At 48.9% G+C, this 20,560-nt stretch overlaps 1 protein-coding gene across 1 annotated transcript in view; it reads left to right on the top strand.

Moving 5' to 3' along the window:
• GPR176 (G protein-coupled receptor 176) overlaps window positions 1-20,560 on the top strand; it is a 376,293-nt gene that overhangs the window by 254,797 nt on the left and 100,936 nt on the right. The gene's annotated exons all lie outside the window — the stretch shown is intronic.

Below are 20,560 nucleotides of genomic sequence, written 5' to 3'. Positions count from 1 at the left end.
GAAGGGCACAAAAAAGGGTCTAACAGAGGGCAGAAGTGCAGAAAAACAAGGGAAACAAGCATTGGAAATGCAATAGGTCTCGCACCATTAGAGTTAGTGCTTTTAGAATTGTTTATGGGTTTTTTTTGTAAATGTTTAGCATTTTTGTTTCCTGTAGCCAATGCTAAAGTATTACAAATAAAAAAAGCCATAAACATTTCTAAAAGCTCTAACTGAAATGGTCTGAGAACTATTGCACTGTGTGAGGGTGAGGGTGAGGGTGAGTGTGAGTGAGGGTGAGTGAGGGTGAGGGTGAGGGTGAGTGTGAGTGAGGGTGAGGGGTTGAGGGTGAGGGTGAGTGAGGGTGAGTGAGGGTGAGTGAGGGTGAGTGAGGGTGAGTGAGGGTGGCAAGATATTTCTGAATGTGCCTGTAGTGGAAGTTCTTTTTCCTCCAAGTCCCAGTCCATGGTGGAATGTGGTTGAAAAAAAGCGAAAGAGAAAGCAGGGTAACCTGACCCAGGAGGGGGGAGGAGGGAGGAGAAATGCGTCTCGGCCGGAGCAGGGGGCGGAGCAGGGAGAGCGGGCTTTAGCACGGCGTCAGTGTTGGCATTGATGGGGGGTAGGGGGGAAGTGGGGATTTAAAAAAAATAAACAAACAAGACGGAGGGAAGAGAGGGGAGGGGGGAGGAGAAATGCGACACGGCGGGAAGGGGAGGGGGCGGAGCGGGTAAAACAAGACTTCAACGAGAGTCGCTATAGTTCTTTCACAGGCCCATCATTTCAGAACTTAAGCATTTTCCGCGTTATATACAACGAAGCAATAGTGTTTGCATATTTGTCTTATGCAACTAACAACCATTGATTAAGCCAATAGTCCATAGACCTGGCTTGCTGTAGGTGCAATGTTACGTGTTGTATTATACATCTGGATGCAATGACAGGAGCAGCAAAATACCAGTTGGGCGGCGCGCTATGCTGAGCACAGATTTTTAGCTTATGTGCTATTAACCTACACCCTTAATTACATCAGACACGCCCCTTTGAGCCCCCAGTTTATTCATCCCACGACGGGCCGTATATGAATTCTGTCAGGCCTCTTAAGAGGCGTGGCTCCGGGAGCACAGGTATGTATGTGCCATCAAGTCAACCGTAGCACCCCACAAGCACAAGGTAAGTGCTTATAGGGAAGCATAGATTTACTATTCCTGACTTCACTTCTGAATACCTTGACATTGTATAATTTGCCACGGTACATATATGTGGAGTTAGGTATGAAAAATCAAGACATCCTTACCTATTGATATTTTATTTCAATATTTTGTCCTCGATATTGTGCTCCTTCGATCTTCTGGTGTTGATATTCAGATTGCACTGAACACCCTCCCAACCTGTCAGGAATGGCGATCCAGTTCCCTGTCAGGGGCGGCCTTAGGCATGTGCAAGTTGTGCACCTGCACAGTGCCACCAAACCTCAGGGGCCACCACGCCAATATATATCCTTAATATAATAATCCTCTGAGGATGGATACATATTTGCGTGGCGTCCCCTGGCAGGGATTTGGTGGCCTCCGGCTCTGTTCCACTTCCAAACACCCTGACCCTCCCCCCTCTTCACTGGCCTCGGCGCTCCGCCCCGCCCGGACCCCCCTTCTGGGGCCCCCCACCTACGCTCCCTGTCCAGGGCCACCTTGAGCCTAGAGCCGCCCCTGTCCCTGTTAAGGAGCTACAGTGAAAAGCAAACGAGGTGCCGTTTTAAAACAGTGCACAGGTCTCAGAGCGAGCCTTAGAGACAAGAGTGAACTGGAGTGAAGAACCCAACAACCAAAAAAAGAGAAACGCAGGGTGGAAACATGTGAAGCCGGTGGATTTACTCAGTCTCCTTCTGAGCACATTGTCAAAATTCCAACCTCTTCTCTCTGGGAACACCCTGGGCAGCAACATAGTTTCAGCTGCACCGCTGTTTATTCAGCCTCTCTGAACAAAATGTTGACACAAACTTCACTTATCACAGAACATGGAGGTAAGAGCGGAATTGGACCACAGCGCCATTGGTTGATGGTGGCACTGGACGACAGCACCATTGGTTGTTGGTGGTACTGGATGACAGTACCATTGGTTGATGGTGGTACTGGACGACAGCACCATTGGTTGTTGGTGGTACTGGACGACAGTACCATTGGTTGTTGGTGGTACTGGATGACAGTACCATTGGTTGTTGGTGGTACTGGATGACAGCGCCATTGGTTGTTGGTGGTACTGGACGACAGCACCATTGGTTGTTGGTGGTACTGGAGGACAGCACCATTGGTTGTTGGTGGTACTGGATGACAGCACCATTGGTTGTTGGTGGTACTGGATGACAGCACCATTGGTTGTTGGTGGGACTGGACGACAGCACCATTGGTTGTTGGTGGTACTGGACGACAGCACCATTGGTTGTTGGTGGTACTGGACGACAGCACCATTGGTTGTTGGGGTACTGGACAACAGCACCATTGGTTGTTGGTGGTACTGGATGACAGCTCCATTGAGTGATGGTGGTACTGGACGACAGCGCCATTGGTTGTTGGTGGTACTGGACGACAGCACCATTGGTTGTTGGTGGTACTGGACGACAGTACCATTGGTTGTTGGGGTACTGGACAACAGCACCATTGGTTGTTGGTGGTACTGGACGACAGCACCATTGGTTGTTGGGGTACTGGACAACAGCACCATTGGTTGTTGGTGGTACTGGACGACAGCGCCATTGGGTGATGGTAGTACTGGACGTCAGCGCATTGGGTAATGCTGGTAACCGGCCCCTGTGGCATTGGGTGACGGTGGTATTCGACACCTGTGGCATTGGGTGACAGTGGTGATGGGCGACAGTGGCATTAGAAGGGCCCAGTTCCCAGGAAAGAATAGCATTGATGGTTTGTATGTTTTTTATATGTGCATGGCTCAAAGGAGTCAAAGGCAAGAAGTGCTGTGCTGGGACAAAGGCAGAGATACACCTGGGATGCGGGGGTAGCTGGTTTGTGTTGCTTTACTGCATCATGATGCAGTGCTCGTTAGAGAGCTGTATCTTCCTCTATTTGTTGACTTACTACTTCCCCTTTGAATAAATGAATGGGGTATTTGTAGAGCGCAAACAGTCACTCTGCAGATAGATTCCTGGCGCTATGCTTAGAGAACTGTGGATTCCCAGAAGTAACAGAGTGGGTTCGATTAATGAAATATAGAAGAAGTCGGACCCTGAAATAGCCAGGTTTTAAGATCTTTCCGATCCCATGGTGCGCATATTGCTGGGAAGTAAGTTACAGCCTTTAGAGACCAGGACTGCACAAGACTGTCCGCCACGGGATTTTGTTTGAAACAATGGAGGTTTCAATAGATCCTCAGAGGAGGATCTAAGCTGTAGTTGAGGCAAGGAATGACAAAAACGGTCATTGAGATATTTTGAACCAGTACGATTGAAAGCTCTGTGGACAAACAGAAGTCATTTGAAAAGTATAATCTTCTGAATTGGGAGCCAATGTAGTCTGTTTAGTGCAGCAGAACCGTAGCTCCTCCTAGGCAGTTGTCGGAACAGTCTTGCGGCAGAATTCTGTACCATCTGGAGTTTGTGGTTGATACGTTTTAAACAGCCTGCATACAGACTGCTTCAGTAGCCTAATCTGGACGAGATTAGAGCAAAAGGCACCGGTTTTCCTAGCGGCCACAGGCAGGAGATTAAAGGAGGAATTCAACGCTTTTCTAAGATTGAAAGCCATACCGTCAACGGCCGATGCTTGTGGAAAGATAAGTCAGTGTCGACTTTTTACCCCACGATTCAAGACCGTTGCGGGGGAGGGGTTGGATTGTACAGAGTCTAACCACCATTTCATAGGGGAAAACCAGTTGGATTTTCCAAACATGAGTATTTCTGTCATGTCAGAATTGCATTTGAGATGGTTATCTTGCACCCATTCAATGGTGTCAATCAGGCAGTTCTGAAAATTTATTTCTGACTTAAATGATTTTTTTACAAGAACAGGATCAGTCGGGTCTCATCTGCATAGGAAGCCGTGGCAATCCTGTATGAGGAAATTAGGGAAGTCAGGGGAGCCATATAGACATTGAAGAGAGATGGTCTCAGGGAGGAGCCCTGAGGTACTCATTGTGACTTTCCTTTCAGGTGACACAATGTGTCCAAGAGTGACCATTTGCCTTCTATTGGTCAGAAAAGATTTTAGCCAGGCTAACGCAGTGTATGAGATTCCGATGTTCTCGATTTGCTGCATTACAGTGGCATGGAAGGTGGTGTCAAATGCAACGGAGAAGTCCAACAGAATCAGCACCGCATTATTCCCTGAGTCTAAAGTCATTTGATCATTTCTGAGACTTCAAGGGGTGCTCATTCTATGGAGTGTTTGGGCCTTAAACGTGATTGCCAGGTGCAAAGTAAATTGGAATTCTCTAGAAAGGTTGAGTGGTTTGTTGACGATATGTTCCAGGAACTTGCTAAGCATTGGGAGGAGAGAAATGGGTCTTAGACTGAAGAGAATGTTCGGTTCTGCTAAGGGTTTCTCTTGTAGTGGCTTGACATTTGCCAGTTTCCACTCAGCATGGACTGTCGCTTCTTCTAGTGAGGGATTTATGATGTGGTTGACAACAGGATTTACCACGTCAATGGCTGCATGTAATCTGGAAGGGGGATAAGGGTCAAGTGACGATCCTGATTTGCATGTCAGGATAGCTTATCGAGTGAGTGCTAAGGAGACATATTGAAAAGGGGGTAGTTCTGCTTTTGGGGTCGATATACTGAAAGCGAGAGGCAGATCAGTTGGAGAGATAGTACTGGGAGCTTGGCTAAACCCTTGCTGAAAAGCAGAGATTTTATCTGCCAAAAAGGCTGAGATTTGATTACAAAGAGCCTGGGATGTAAGAATTTCCTGCCTGAGATCTTTAGTTGGAGAAAAGATTTGGCCAAGTTAAAAATCACTTTAGAGTGAGCACGAGCTTCTTCTATTTTAGAGGTGTAATAACATTTGTTTGTCTCAAAATTTGATTTGTGATAAGTCTTTTGGGCCCTGAATTGGGCATTCTTTATAAGCTTGGCGCCATTGGCGTTCAAGTTTTTTACAGATACGTTTTACCTGAGCCCCAGCAGAGGAAATCCAGGGAGCTGAGAGTTTGAAGCAGCGGTTCTTGGAGTGGCCAAGCGGAGCAAGTTTTGAGGCAGAATGAAGGATCCAGTGATTGAACAGGCTGAGATCCCCGTCGAGGCTACCGGTAAGGGCCGGGGTGGTACTGGTAAGCAGGGGGTAAGATCAGGGTGGAACTTCATTGCTCCCTATTTATGAGCTTTGGGGTTCGTGTCATTTTGGGGCTTGGACAGATTGTGGGGAGTCTTGGCCGTGTTAATTAGGATTGGGCTGTGATCTGTCAAGGATTGGGGTACCAGGTCCTAGACCAATATCCCAGGATGGTTATTAAAAATCCCATCCAGGGTGCGGCCAAGAGTATGTGTGCTGGCCGTTAGTCTTTGTCGAAGCCCCAGTATCTTGAAGGTGTCTAATAAATTAATGGCATCTGAATTAGCAGAGTCATCAAAATGGAAATTAAAGTCCCCTAAAGCAAAGAAGGTGGTGGAGTTAATTAAAGAGGAAGCAAAGGCTTAACTTACAGTGTAAAGAAATGTTTATTCCGGGGCCCAGGGGACGGTAAAGTAGGCACCCTGTTAATGATTGAAAAGGACCTATTTTGAGGCAGAAACCAAGATTGTCGGCTCCAATGAGGGAATTAAAATCGAAGGAGCTATATTTCCAAGTGTCTCAAAAAATGATGCCTTCTCCGCCCCGCGGCCTCCCTCTCTGTCGCGACTGACCATAGTGAACCCCTAGGGGAGGGCCATCGCAGGATTTAAACCATGTTTCTGTAATGAATAGGACATCCAGGCGGTTGGCAATGATTAAATATGTATTTCCTGGGCATGTTTAATTAACGAGCGGACATTAATTAGGCCTCCCTGTAAGGAACAAGGGGTTCAAATCTATCCCCAACATTCTATTCCTACTCTAAACTCTACTAAAAACAGAAGATAACAACTGCACAAACCTAACACAACTAATGCTGAAAGAAAAAAAGTGTACTACTCTACAAACCATTAACCTCTAATCTTGGGTTCCGGAGTAACGTGCTACTCACTGCGAAGCGCTTCAAAGCCTCTGCAGGGGTAGTAAGCACTATATAAATACCATTTAGAACTACAATTGAAAGGGATGTTGTTCAGGCAGCGGGTGGTCGTTTCACATGTATGTCATGATTAGGCCCCTGCAGCTCTCCCTACTCGCCACATCCGTGCAGCAAAATATCACCGACAGGGACTGGGAAGAAAGCGTCTAATGAGCAACCGAACAGACCGCTGCATAATCCTTCCGAGAGTGACAATTATTCAAAAACACACACGTTTTCTGAAGCATCAAAGCTATTATTAATGCTGCAGGGATGGCTGAACATTTCTTATTAGCCATATAATTACTACTTTCTTTTGACAAACTCTTAATTTTTGTAAGCGCCTTTATTAATATATTTTTTTTAGGGCTCGCCTGCTGATGCGCTTGCGCATAGCTTACGAGCTATATTGTGGCTTAAGCAGAGCTTAACCATCTCGGCGATTTGTTGCAGTGCCTGAGAAAAACAAGCTCAATGCGCAAGCGCATTGGCAAAAAGCGCGTGCACATCAAAGCCACCAGCCTCCTCAGGCATCTCAAGCTTCCCCCAGCAGGCATTTCTCCTCCCCTAATTATTCACTACACGGCTGGCCGGCACATCAAAGGCTGCTGCTGCCGTGACTCGCATTTCTCCTCCCTCCTCCCCTTTCACTGCCCAGGCCGGCCGTACTTTCACTTTACACGGCCGCCAGGCCGTGTCTTGTGTTTATTTTAACATGGCATCTTTTTTTTTTCTTCCTTTTCTGGCTCAAAAGGCTATAATTCTGATTCTTTTATGCTTTACAAATAATCGTGAGACCTGTTTTATCACTTTTATTTTTCGTCTGGTCTCTACCACAGTTTGTTTAATTCTATATGCATCCTGTTTTAGCACAGCACCCTGCATTCTCTTGTTCTCTTCCTACAATGGTTGTGATTTAGTCATGAAGTGAAGTGAAGTGAGGATTTGTAAAGCGCGTTGGCTACCCAGGGGTGTCCCAGCGCTGTAGGAAGCTTGAGCTGAGTCAGAGAGGTGGGAAGGGGGAGCATAGTGAAGTTTTAAACCGGAGTTTTACTGAATAACCATGTTTTGAGATTCTTCCGGAAAGTGAGAAGGTTGGGTTCGGATCTGATGTGGAGAGGGAGGGAGTTCCAAATTTTGGCTAAGTTGTAGGAGAGCGATCGGCCACCACATCTGGCCTTCCTGATGCGTGGTACTGAGGCGAGATGGGAGGTCGCGGACCTAAGGGAACGGGTGGGCTGATAAGCTTTCATAAGGGTGGAATTGATGGAGGGGCCTGTTCCCCAGTAAGAGCGATGTGCAATGCACATGCTCTTAAAAACGATTCTGGCTCTTACAGGGAGCCAGTGAAGGTCTTTCAGTCTGGCTCTCACTGAGGTTCGGCGAGGAATATTCAGGAGGATTCTTGCCGCACAGTTTTGGATAACCTGGAGTCTGTTAAGTGTGATTTGGGGTGCTCCAAGGTAGAGGGCATTTCCACAATCGAGGCAGGAGAGGATCAGTCCTTGAACCATAATTCGTCTCGCGTGGAATGGAAGGAGAGGGAGAATCTTTCGAAGCAGTCTCATCAACCCGAAGCAGGTAGCAGCTAGCTTGGTGGCCTGCTGGTTGAAGGAAAGGGTTTGGTCGAGCCAAATGCCCAAGCTCTTGATTTGCTCCTTGGGTTGCGGGGGAACTCGGGAATTCACATTTACAGTTTTTCTGTGTTTTGTATTGGCATTTCCTCAGAGCGGAATTGAACGCACATTCCCCATCGGTGTATGCGATTAACTTCAGCGTCATATTTTAATGATTTTAATGTGCGTTTATGGGGAAGGACATTCAGAATTAACATTTTAATCTTGAAGAAAGACGCATCTGTGCGGCATTTAACTTTTCAATGGTCTTTGTTTCCGTGTGCATCTGTGAGTGTATTTAGCGTCACAGGGGGCCTCAGACGCATTCTTCTGATCCGAGATAAAGCACCTTTGATTAGACACTCCCCGAACAGCCTATGAAAGCAGACGCCGTCGGTTCCCTGCATATGCAGAAGGCAGATGAAGGCTTTCCCGTACTAATCCGCCCCTCCACCCCACACCCTCCAAATGGTAGTTTAGTGTGCTACTTAAGCAGTAGATCTTCATATATATTTATTTCTCGTTGTTCTTAAGCATTGCAAGTGAAGGTGAACACACATTTTCAACTTTTATTGCAGCAAACCCCCCTGTAATTCTCAAGTGGGGGCCTGCGTGGTACTGTTTGGCAGGGGAATGCACGCCAATCTTGTACATGAACATTCCGTCTGACTAACGACCTGTGGTGGCAGAAGGGGGTGATTCTCAAAGCTATTTGCTCCTTCACGCTTAACTCACATTTACAGTTTTTCTGTGTTTTGTATTGGCATTTCCTCAGAGCGGAATTGAACGCACATTCCCCATCGGTGCATGTGATTAACTTCAGCGTCATATTTTAATGATTTTAATGTGAGATGATACTAGGTAAGGGTAGCCGAATTTGCAAGCATTAGATGACCTTTAGTGAATGCTTAGCAGTCGTAAATCCTGCTATTTATACATGTAAACGTGTGATACGAGCGCAAATGGCTTTATGAATTGGGTACTTAGACACAAGAGGATTTTTTGTGAGTAAGTCCACTGCCATGGACGGGGAGTGAGCGTTTCGGGACAGGAATACCATGAACGTTTGTAGACATACCCAAAGTAACTTGTTTCCGGTTATTCACAAACACCACCCATTTCCACTCGGATGGAGTTGTACTGCAAGTTCAAGGCTGAATTAAATCACCTTTCCCGGTGCAATGGGCAGGAAATACCCCCACATCGGCGCATGTATAAGGGTAGAAGTTTCTCCAGAGGCATAAACTCTTCTGCGCAGAAATGCTTCTAATATTCTCACCAAACAATAGTGAGTAAAGATACTCCACTGCCCACAACAGAAGAACTGAAATGAGGGATTCGCGGACCCTCTTATCTCTCCGCTCTCCTTACTCTCACCACTCTCTACTCCCTCTCTCACCTCCCTCTCACCTCAATCTCCCCTCTCCTCACTATCCTCACTATCCCCACTCTCCCCTCTCACCACTCTCCCCTCCCTCTCCCTCTCCCCTCTCCTCACTCTCCCCTCTCCTCACTCTCCAATCCCTCTCTCTCCTCCCTCTCTTTCCCCTCTCTCCCCACTCCCATCTCTACTCACTACCCTCTCTCTTCACTCCCCTCTCTCTTGACTCCCCTCTCTCCTCACTCCCCTCTCTCCTCTCCATCTCTCCTCTCCATCTCCCCTCTCCTCACTCAACCCTCTCCTCACTCAACCCTCTCCTCACTCTCCCCTCTCCTTACTCTCCTCTCTCCCCTCTCTTATTCTCTCTCACCTCTCTTCTCCTATCTACTCTATACCCTCTTACCTCTCTCCTCTCGTCCTGCTCCCCTCAGCACAACCACAGCATCACTCAGTGCAACCACAGCATCACTCAGCGCAACCACAGCATCACTCAGCGCAACCACAGCTTTACTTAGCGCAACCACAGCATCACTGGTTCAAATATGTTCTTTCAATGTTTCAAGTTGTTTTCAAGCTTTCACGTTTTATTACAAATCACAAAAAGATGTTAATATTTTACTTCTGTTCTTGGATTTTCGTCACAATAAAAAACACTGAACATAATCTTCACAAAAGTTATTTACAAAAGTTTAAGCTATTGCCATTACAAATTAAATAAATTATTTAAGTATTAATTATTTAAAAAAATTAAAAGCCATTGTTATTTGTAATATCAATACATCTAAGTCACGTAAATACAAAACATGTTGCATTACAAATGCTTTAGGTGTCACATTTGCGAAAGTTATAACTATTGCCATTGTAAATGACAAAGCTATTAATTTAGCCATTTTAAAAAATAACACATAAATTAAAAAAAAATCATTTATAAGACCAATAGCTCAAACTTTCCTAATGCGAGCCTTATTGCATTTCCAATGCTTGTTATATTTATGTGAATGTGTTGTACTATATGGTGGGCAGTGGTTAGCCTTTCCTACTAAATTATACTATAATTATTTAGAGCTCCCTACTCCTGATCATACATATGAGCGCTTTTGAGAAGGTAGAGCGCGCCTTCATGCGAGTGTCATGGATGGAAGTCTGTATGTGTGTCACTAGTGAGTAGTGCTGTGCAGGCGTGAACATTACCCTGCCCTGCTCTTTGGGACTTTCTGTGAACCCCAGTGCCAGCAACACCGTGTGCTTCTGCCTGTAGCTGTGTTCAGTGTCGGCGCCTCTGCTAAGGTGGAGGAGCATCGCCCCACTGCTCTTTGAAAAGTGCAAAAAAAAAAAAAGATTAAACATGACGTTATTATAATTTTATTTTTCAGTGCAGACTCGGAGGCAGGTTAGGGTGGAGCTGGGCTGGCCAGAGCAGAGGGATGAGTGGGTTACACTCTCTAAGTGCGCATGACAGTTAGGCCTTCCCAGTGCAAGCGGAAATTAGGCCGCCTGGGGTGGCAAGGCTGCACACATTTGCAACCGAACCCGAACAATGTCACTGAGTGTCTGTCCTGTGGAAGAGGCTGCAGGAAAAACACAAAATATTGGGTGCTGCATACATGCAATACGCCCGATTCAGACGGGAGACGTCCGATGTTTTAAGATAAAAATGCCATTATTTTCCTCTATCTCCCGTCTGAAATTGCCTCTCCTTCAATAGAAGCCAATGGGAGAAATACATTCTCTCGATTATTTTGTTTTAAATCCTCCCTTTCCTCTCCTAAAATGTTGGCATGTATGGAGTTAATCCAATTGCTTTTGAACCCCTCGGTGTAGTTTTAATCAACCCAGTTTGAAATTGATAACAATAATGTAGAGTTCCCCTATTTGATAACGACTCTTCTCCTGCTGTGTCCTGGATGCCTGCTCACACGTGGTGTTAAAGGCTACACAGTATTTTTAAAGAATGATAAATATTTGTGGGCTGCTTCTACAACCAGCAGCATGCAATGCGTAGAAACTGTGAAATCTTTAATTACGCAGACGATACCCAGCTATTGGTTCAGCTGGAAAACACTAAGGTGGCTCAGGAATCAGTGAGAAACCTGCTCAGTTTCACGGTCAACTGGATGACCAACAATCTGTTGAAAGGGAATGCTGAGAAAACAGAGGTGCTGGTGATCACCAATCAAGGGAATCCCTGGTGTGACCTGTACTGGCCCCCAGACCTAGGAACAACCCCCACCCCTGGGATGGTGGTAAAAAGTCTGGGACTAAAGATCAATGCAGACCTCTCGATAGCCCCTCAAGTCTCAGCTGTGGTTGGCTCTTGCACGGGTGTGCTGAGGCAACTACGAAAGCTGGTCCCCATCTTATCAGCCTCCACCCTGCAATCGATCGTATCTGCCACAGTTATCTCAAGACTAGACTATGGCAATGCCTTATATCTCGGCCTGTCGCAGAAGCTGTTGAGGAAGCTGCAGGTCAAGTCAAGTCAAGTCAATAAATTTATATAGCGCACTACATACCCATAGGGTCTCAAGGCGCTGGAGGAAGGGGGGGGGTTACTTGTCGAATATCCACGTTTTAAGTTGCTTTCTGAATGCTAGGTGGTTCTGGGTAAGGCGAAGGTGAGTGGGAAGTGAGTTCCAGGTTTTAGCTGCGAGGTAGGAGAAGGATCTACCTCCCATGGTGGTTTTGTTGATGCGTGGTACAGTGGCAAGGGCTTGGTTGGAGGATCGCAGCTGGCGGGAGGGGGTGTAGAAGGACAGTCGTGTGTTGAGGCATTCGGGCCCAAGTTCGTAAAGTGCTTTGTGTGCGTGGGTTAGGAGGCGGAAAGTAATCCTCTTATTTACGGGGAGCCAGTGGAGGTTTTTCAGGTGACCAGAGATGTGTTCTTTACGCAGGATGTCTAGTATGAGTCTGGCTGAAGCGTTCTGGATGCGTTGTAGTTTTTTCTGGAGTTTTGCGGTGGTACCGGCATATAGTGTGTTTCCGTAGTCCAGGCGGCTCGTGACCAGTGCGTGGGTAACCGTTTTTCTAGTTTCGGTAGGGATCCAGCGAAATGTTTTTTTGAGCATGCGAAGAATGTTGAAGCAGGATGATGAAACGGCGTTGACTTGTCTGGTCATCGAGAGTGAGGAGTCCAGGATGACGCCTAGGTTCCGTGCGTGGTCCGTCGGGATGGGGGCTTTTCCAAGGGCTTCTGGCCACCAAGAGTCATCCCAGGCGGAGGGGGAGGTGCCTAAGATGAGGACTTCTGTTTTGTCTGAGTTCAGTTTTAGACGGCTGTGCTTCATCCACTCGGCTACTTCTTTCATTCCTTCGTGTAAATTGGTTTTGGCGGTGTTAGGGTCTTTGGTGAGTGATAGGATCAGTTGAGTGTCATCCGCGTAGGAGATGATGTTGAGATTGTGTTGGCGAGCGATGGCCGCAAGGGGGCTCATGTACACGTTGAAGAGGGTGGGGCTGAGTGACGATCCTTGTGGCACGCCGCAGATGACTTCAGAGGCCTTTGACTTGAATGGTGGGAGGCGGACTCTCTGCGTTCTTCCGGTGAGGAACGAGGTGATCCATTCCAGTGCTTTGCCTTGGATTCCTACGTCTCTAAGGCGCTGTAGAAGGGTGCTGTGACAGACTGTGTCGAAGGCAGCGGAGAGGTCGAGGAGGATGAGGGCGACTGTGTCTCCATTGTCCAGTAGAGTTTGAATGTCGTCTGTTGCTGCGATGAGGGCGGTTTCAGTGCTGTGTTTGGCTCGGAAGCCGGATTGTGAGGAGTCGAGGGATTTGTTGGTTTCGAGGAAGGCGGCGAGTTGGTTATTGACAGCTTTCTCAATGACTTTGGCCGGGAATGGAAGAAGCGAGATGGGGCGGTAGTTTTTGAGTTCGGTGGGGTCAGCTGTGGGTTTTTTCAGAAGGGCGCTGAGTTCTGCGTGTTTCCAGCTTTCCGGGAAGGTGGCGGAGTTGAGCGAGCAGTTGATGACATCTCGGAGGTGTGGTGCTATGATGGAGTCTGCTTTGTTGAAGATGTGGTGAGGGCATGGGTCAGTTGGGGATCCTGAGTGGATGGAGTTCATTAGCCGGATGGTTTCCTCAGTGGAGATTGGGTTCCAGTCGTTAAGGATGTTCAAGGGGGGTGAAGGTCCTGCAAAAGATTGGGTAGGTTGGTCTTCGGGTCGGTTGTCGAAGCTGTTGTGGATGTCTGCGATTTTGTTGTGGAAGAAGGAAGCTAGGGCGTCGCAGAGGGCTTGGGAGGGGGTGATGTCGTTGGAGTTGGCTGATGGGTTGGTAAATTCTTTGACGATATTGAATAATTCCTTGCTGTTGTGGGCGTTGTTATCTAGACGGTCTTTGAATGCGGCTTTCTTGACAGATCGGATTAGTTGGTGGTGTATGCGGGTGGCGCTTTTGAAGGCGTCCCTGGTGCTGGTGTTAGGATCCTTTTTCCAGGCCTTTTCGAGGGAGCGACAGTGTTTCTTCGATTTCGTAAGATCATCGTTGAACCAGGATGCGTTCTTGCTGCTTAGCTTGATTTGGCGTTTTTTCAGTGGTGCTAGGATGTCGGCGCTGTTGGAAAGCCATTGGGTGAGGTTGATGGCTGCATGGTCGGGGTTTGAGGTGAGGGCGGGGGGGTTAAGTAGAAGCGATGAGGAGATCTGGTCGCTGGTGATTTTGTTCCAGTTTCTTCGCAGGGTGGGTTGAGGATGGTTGTGGATTGTGGTCTTGTTGTAGGTAAAGTGAACGCAGCTGTGGTCAGTCCAAAGGAGAGCAGTGGTGTGGCTGAAGGAGACATGTTTGCTGGAGGTGAAGATAGGGTCGAGCGTGTGACCTGCGATGTGGGTGGGCGTCGAGACAAGTTGTTTGAGTCCGAGGTCGGCGAGATTGTCCAGAAGGGTGGTGGTGCTGCCGTCGTTGATCTTTTCCAGGTGAAAATTGAGGTCTCCCAATAGAATGTAGTCCTCGGAGGGGAGGGCGTGAGGGGTGATAAAGTCGGTGATGTCGTCACAGAATTGTGCACGGGGTCCTGGAGGCCGGTAGAGGAGGGTGCCTCTGAGTGTGGTCTTGGGGTCGGTGTGGATCTGGAAGTGAATGTGTTTGGCGCTAGCGAGGTTGACGTCTGAGCTGGTTGAGATGCGGATGGAGTTCTTATGGTACAGAACGACGCAGCAAGGCTGATCTACTCCGTGCCCAGAAATTCGCACGCAACCCCTCGGCTCCAGAAGCTGCACTGGCTACCTGTGAAATTCAGAGTTCAGTTTAAGTGTCTCTGTGTGGCCCATAAAGCACTCTTTGGGAAAGCCCCAGAGTACATTATGCAAGGTCTGAAGAGATATGTTCCTGGTAGATCCCTGCGCTCAGGTAAAACTTCCAATCTGATCCAACCCAGATTTAAACTAAAAACCAGAGGGGCCAGGGTCCTGTCCGTGATTCTTCCGCAATTGTGGAATGAGCTTCCAGCCACTCTGAAGGAAGAATCACAGCTACTACCCTTCAGGAAAAAACTGAAAACTCACCTATTCAGAAAGGCTTAATTGGGGGACAGCTGAGGGCTCGGGGTAACAGTTATGCTATGTTCTTCTGTTAAGCGCTTAGAGACCGGCGGTGATAGGCGCTATACAAATAATCTATAACATAACATAACATTACTTGTTCTCGATATTGCACCTTTCAAACCTGCTGTGTGTCAACTATGACATGAAAATGAATGCGCAAAAAAGAGGGGGTGCTTCAGAACACCGTTGTGGTGCTTTTCTAGAGCTCGGTGTTCACCTCGGCGCTGGAATCTTAGTGGGCAAGTCATGTCAGGTATTTATGAGCAGGTGCTTCATGGGAGGTGTCTGTCAGCGGGCACTTCATGTGAGGTGTCTGTCAGTAGCCGCTTCATGTGAGGTGTCTGTCAGCGGGCACTTCATGTGAGGTGTCTGTCAGTAGCCGCTTCATGTGAGGTGTCAGTCAGTAGTCGCTTCATATGAGGTGTCTGTCAGCGGGCAGTTCATGTGAGGTGTCTGTCCGCGGGCATTTCATGTGAGGTGTCTGTCAGTGGGTGCTTCATGTGAGGTGTCTGTCAGCGGGCAGTTCATGTGAGGTGTCTGCCAGCGGGCACTTCATGTGAGGTGTCTGTCAGCTGGCAGTTCATGTGAGGTGTCTGTCAGTAGGCGCTTCATGTGAGGTGTCTGTCAGCGAGCACTTCTTTTTTTTTTTTAAACCGTTTTTATTGCAGGAAACACAGTCCACTTCACATATTTACAACATTTCTTGTCCTCCGACGCTAGTGCGCCTCGCTCGCATCCCCCGTATTACATACACAGCCATTTAGCCCACAACCCGGAGGTCAGTCAGCATCAATCAGTGGATCCCCCTTCTTGATATCCTTTATATATGGAGTTCTGTATGCTCGGAGTTCCACATCCCGCTTTTAACATTTTCGCCCCCCCCCCCCTGTCGCCAACTATCACTGAACCCCCCCACTCCAACTCCCCCCCTCCCCCAACCGCCCCCCCCCCCCTCGTGCCTTCCCTCTGCGCCTGAACTCTGCGGTGGCATACATGTGTGTGTGCTAGCAGGAGTGATTAATATCCTATTGGGAATGTGCTCCCAGTGTGTGTCGGGGGGCTACAACGCTTGATTCAGAGAGGCTTTCCTCCTCCTCCACCGTGCTATCTCGCAAAGATTGCACCAGCATCTCCCATTCCATGGCCGCCTCCATTGCTTTGTCATCCGACCTGCGGCGGGCTAACTGGTATCTGAGTGTACTTTCACTCGCTGCCCACTTAAAACCTTGGCTGCTAGGGGGTTTTCCCGCTGGGTGCTGCTGTTTACAAAATCCCATTATTCATGACAAGGTCAACTCGTCATAAGCACAGGGCAGGTAAAACCCATGACGAGTTGACCTTGTCATGAGCATGGAAGGGGTTAAGCATCTCGTTAGTCCACCTTCTGAGCTTCGGGCAGTTTTTCGATTTCCAGTTTCTAGTCAGTTCTCTTTTAGCTAAGATCAAGCCCATATCTACAAATTTGCTCGAGATCCTGTTTTTGGGTGTATGCGGAAACCAGTGTAGCATGCCTACCGCCTTGGTGAATTGTAACTCCCTTTCGGTCACAGTGTTCAATGTCTCAATAATCTCCCTCCAATAATCTCGTAGGTGTGTGCAGTCCCAGAGCATATGTCCCAGGCCTGCTCCTATCGTGTTACACCTGGGGCATGCGGAGCTCTCCACCCCAAAATACTTCCCAATCTTTCTTGGTGTAAGATAAGCTCTATGCAGTATGTAGAAATGTATTAACTGAAAACGTGCGTTCCTTGTACTTTTCCTCGCCCGCCTCACTATCTGCGCCCATGTAGTATCGGGGATCTCTGTCTGCAAATCTAGCTCCCAGGCATCCTTCAGTGTCACCAGGGGTTGCAGCGTCTCGTGCAACATCCGTGAGTAGAGGCATGTCACCGCTTTATACGTGCCGGCCGCCATCATTGTATATTGGCAAGCCATGGATGCAATGGGCTCCTGGATCCCTGCTCCCCAGTGTACCTGCATCGCCCGCGTTACAGCCGCATGCATTAAGAAGTCCCCCCTCGGGAGGTCAAAGCGATCCTGCAGAGTCTGGTAGGGGATTAGTTCTCCGTTCTCATACAGATCTCCTAGCATTTGCAGCCCTGCATCCTCCCATCCCTGCAACCTCGACCAATCTCCGCCATGCGGAAGTGCCGTCACCATGCCCAGGGGTATTTCAGGTGCGTACATGTGTCGTACCCCTGCCCGCTTCTGTGCTCGGTTCCTGCAGAGTCTGTACGTCTGCTCCTCCAGCGATAGGTCCCTGAGATTCAGCTTCTGCTCCAGGGTTATGAATGCCAGCACATGCCGAGGGGTACCTCTCTCTCTCTCTTGCTCCGGCCCTCGGTACACTCGCGCCACCTCCTGCGTGAAGATCTGCAGTTGAGATGCCAAATAATATAGCTCGAAATCAGGAACCGCTAGACCTCCCTCATCCTTCGGCCTGAGCAGCGTGGTCAAAGCTATTCTGCGCCTGCCCATGCCCCAGAGGAAAGAGATCAGTAAAGACTTCAATTGTTGGAAGACCGATCTGGGTATCCTGATAGGCAACGTGCGAAAGTAGTAAAGGAGACGCGGCAAGGCTATCATTTTCACCAGGGATATTCGTCCCTTCATCGATAGCGGGAGAGTAGCCTAAAAGGTCATACTGCCCCGCAGGGCTTGTATACATCGGCCCACATTACCCTCGAGCAGGTCCGCAGCTTTATGATATATGTGCACCCCCAGATATTTCAGACAGTCAGGCTCCCAGGCCAGCAGCGGTCGGGTAGCGGGTCTCGGTTCTCCGTGACTTAGTGGAAACAAGCATGATTTAGCCCAGTTAACCTTTAGACCGGATAGCCTGCCAAATAACACCAGGAGTCTCTCTGCCCCCTCCAATGCCTCCTTCGCATTTTCTAGGTATAACAAGAGGTCGTCCGCATACAATGAAATAATTTGCGGGTTTCCCCGATAAGTCAAGCCCCTATAAAAGTGTCCCTTCCTGGCTTCCGCCGCAAAGGGTTCAATCGCCAGTGCAAATAACAGGGGAGATAGTGAACATCCCTGTCTAGTGCCGCGGCACACCCGGTACTGGTGCGACACGAGGGAGCCCACCCGTACACGTGCCATCGCAGAGGCGTATAACACTCTCGTCCAACGTATATAGCCACCTCCGAGGCCGAAGTGCTGCATAACCCTGTACAGGTATTCCCACTCCAAACTGTCAAATGCTTTTTCTATATCAATCGACAGTACTACAGGCGTTTGTGTGTCAGGCCACGGCCCTCCCAGAAGGCGTATCAGTCGGCGTATGTTGATAGTTGTGTTTCGGGTGGGAATAAATCCAGATTGGTCACTATGAACCAGTCCCGACATGTGCTGCAGTAATCTGGTCGCCAGTATGGTGCTCAGAATTTTGTAGTCCGTCGTCAGCATGGACAGCGGCCTATAGGATGCTCTCTCTGCCTTGCTTTAATAATGGTATCATTAAGGCTTCACACATGGATTCAGGCAGTCCACCCCGAGATTTAGCCTCGTTGTTCACCACCTGGAGCCGCAGAGCCAATTGGTCTATGTATTTGCTGTAAAATTCCATAGGCAGCCCATCCAAACCTGGTGTCTTATTACGAGCCATCTTCTGCACTGCGCTCCTAATCTCTCCCAGTTCTATATTCTTGCCCAGGGCCTCCGCCTGCTCTTGTTCTAATTGTGGCAACTGCAATTCCTCTAGAAAGGCCTCAATCTCATTTTCCTGCCCTTCTAGCGCGCTCTCGTAGAGCATTTCGTAGTACGAGCGGAAGCATTCTAGTATCTCCATCTGGGTGTGGTGTGCAAGGCCACCTTCCCCTTCAATGGCTAAGATTGGGTGACTACGTCTTGTGGGGTTAGCCAGCCAGGCAAGTAGCGTCCCCGCCTTGTCCCCCTCCGCATGCGCCTTTGCCAAATAAGTTTTATGGTCAAAGCAGCGGAGCCGTTCCATTTCCACAGCCACCGCCTCCTTGGCCGCGCATACCGTCCCCTCAACTCTGGGTGAGTAGGGCGCGCTATTTCAGCTTCACGAAGAGCTCCGCCTTCTCCAGAACATCCAGCAAGGACATGCGCGCTCCAGAGTATTTTCCAATACAGTGGCCTCTAATAACAATCTTAAAGGCGTCCCACTGCTTCGCTCTGGATGTCGCGGTGCCCTCATTCACCTCAAAGTAATGTGTTATCCTATCCCCATCGCTTCTCGAAATAACAAGTCATCTAGTGTGTCCGGTCTCAGTTGCCACATCGGGACACGCGAGGTCTCAGTCATCCAATTAAGGGTGAGCAGTAAGGGATTGTGATCAGATAGCGTGCAAGATAAGTATTCCGTGTTTGTCACCACTGGAAGCACCTGTGGGAGCATAAGAAGGTATCTAAGTGGACATGGAGGTCGTGCAAACTAGAATAATAGGAGTAATCCCTCGCCGTCGGGTGTTGCACCCGCCAGGCGTCCTGCAACTCCCAGCTTTCTTGCCATTCGAATCTACGCTTTGCCAGACGGTGCACTGGAGACATCCCCAGAGGTGGATGGGATCTGTCCAATACAATGTCCGTCACTGAGTTAAAGTCCCCCCCCCATTACGACAGGGCCCGCCAAAAACCCCGCCAGTGCTCCGGACAGTTTTGTGAAGAAGGACAATTGGTCGGTATTAGGCGCATACACGCTGCATAGCACTATATCCTTGCCCTTCACTTTCCCCTCCACTGCTACAAACCTGCCCTCTGGGTCTATTGTGTGCTTGATCACCTGGAAAGGGGTCCCCGCCGGTATCCAGCCTAACCCGACCCTGGCAAATGCAGAGTATGTAGTATTAAACAGTTGCCCCCTCCATCTCCTTTGCAGCGCAATACCCTCCTGCTTTGTTAAATGCGTTTCCTGCAGCAGCGCAATCTGCACCCCTCTCCGAACTAAATATGCATGTATTTTGTGCCTCCTTGCCATCCTATGCAGACCCCTCACATTCCAGGTTACACATTTCACAGTTCCAGTACTAGCCATAGTCCCATGTTGTGCGGTGAAATCCAGCAGTGGTGGGCATCCAGGCACATAAGGTTGCACTCTTCTCCCCCAGCCCCAACACAGCAAACCCCCCCTCCCCAACCATCCCGCCTCGAGCTCCCCCAACTACTCTTGACTCCCTCCCCCCCAGAACACGACCCAGCTTCGCGAGAGCAGCTCCCATCCAAATCTAATGAGGGCTATCGTATCCCCCCAACAACCCAACTATACCGTAGTCTACACTACGGTGGCCTTAGGGGCCTAAAAGGCGTAGCTCGGTTCCGAAGGTGGTCAACTCAGTCCCATCCCCCCACCCCACAATCCCCCCCATTCAAGGCCGAACATCCATCCTACTTTTTTGTGTCCTTCCCCATCTGTTGGCCCCGGCCCTCTCCAGGCACCTTCCGAAGTCAGCATTAGTCGTATCCATTATCATTCGTCAATTAGCCCTCCCGATGTCTGTGGCGTTACCTCTGGGCCCTTAGCACCATTTAGTTCTGATAGCTCCGTTTCCGAGCCAGTGACATGGCCCTCTACGTCCGAGCTCCCACATGATCTAGTCCTCACAGTTCCCGACAATTCAATTACTGCTTGTAACGCCGCTTTCCTCTCGCCTTCTGTCTGTGACTCCGTCGGTATTTGTGATCTTTGCCGGCGCTTCCCGAACCTTTGCGATTTCCGGGTTGGCTGTTGAGTTTGCTCTTCTTCAGCTCGGTATCTCGCTCCGTCCGTACCAGCCTTGTACGTGTCCCACCACGCCCAGGCGTCCGCCGAAGTAGGGAAGAAGAGCGTTTTGTCATCCACCACCACTCTGAGTTTGGCCGGGAAAAGGAGCGAATATGTT

This window comes from Lissotriton vulgaris, chromosome 9, assembly GCF_964263255.1.
Source record: "Lissotriton vulgaris chromosome 9, aLisVul1.2, whole genome shotgun sequence".
Classification (NCBI taxonomy): domain Eukaryota; kingdom Metazoa; phylum Chordata; class Amphibia; order Caudata; family Salamandridae; genus Lissotriton; species Lissotriton vulgaris.
This window is presented reverse-complemented; position numbering and strand designations above follow the sequence as displayed.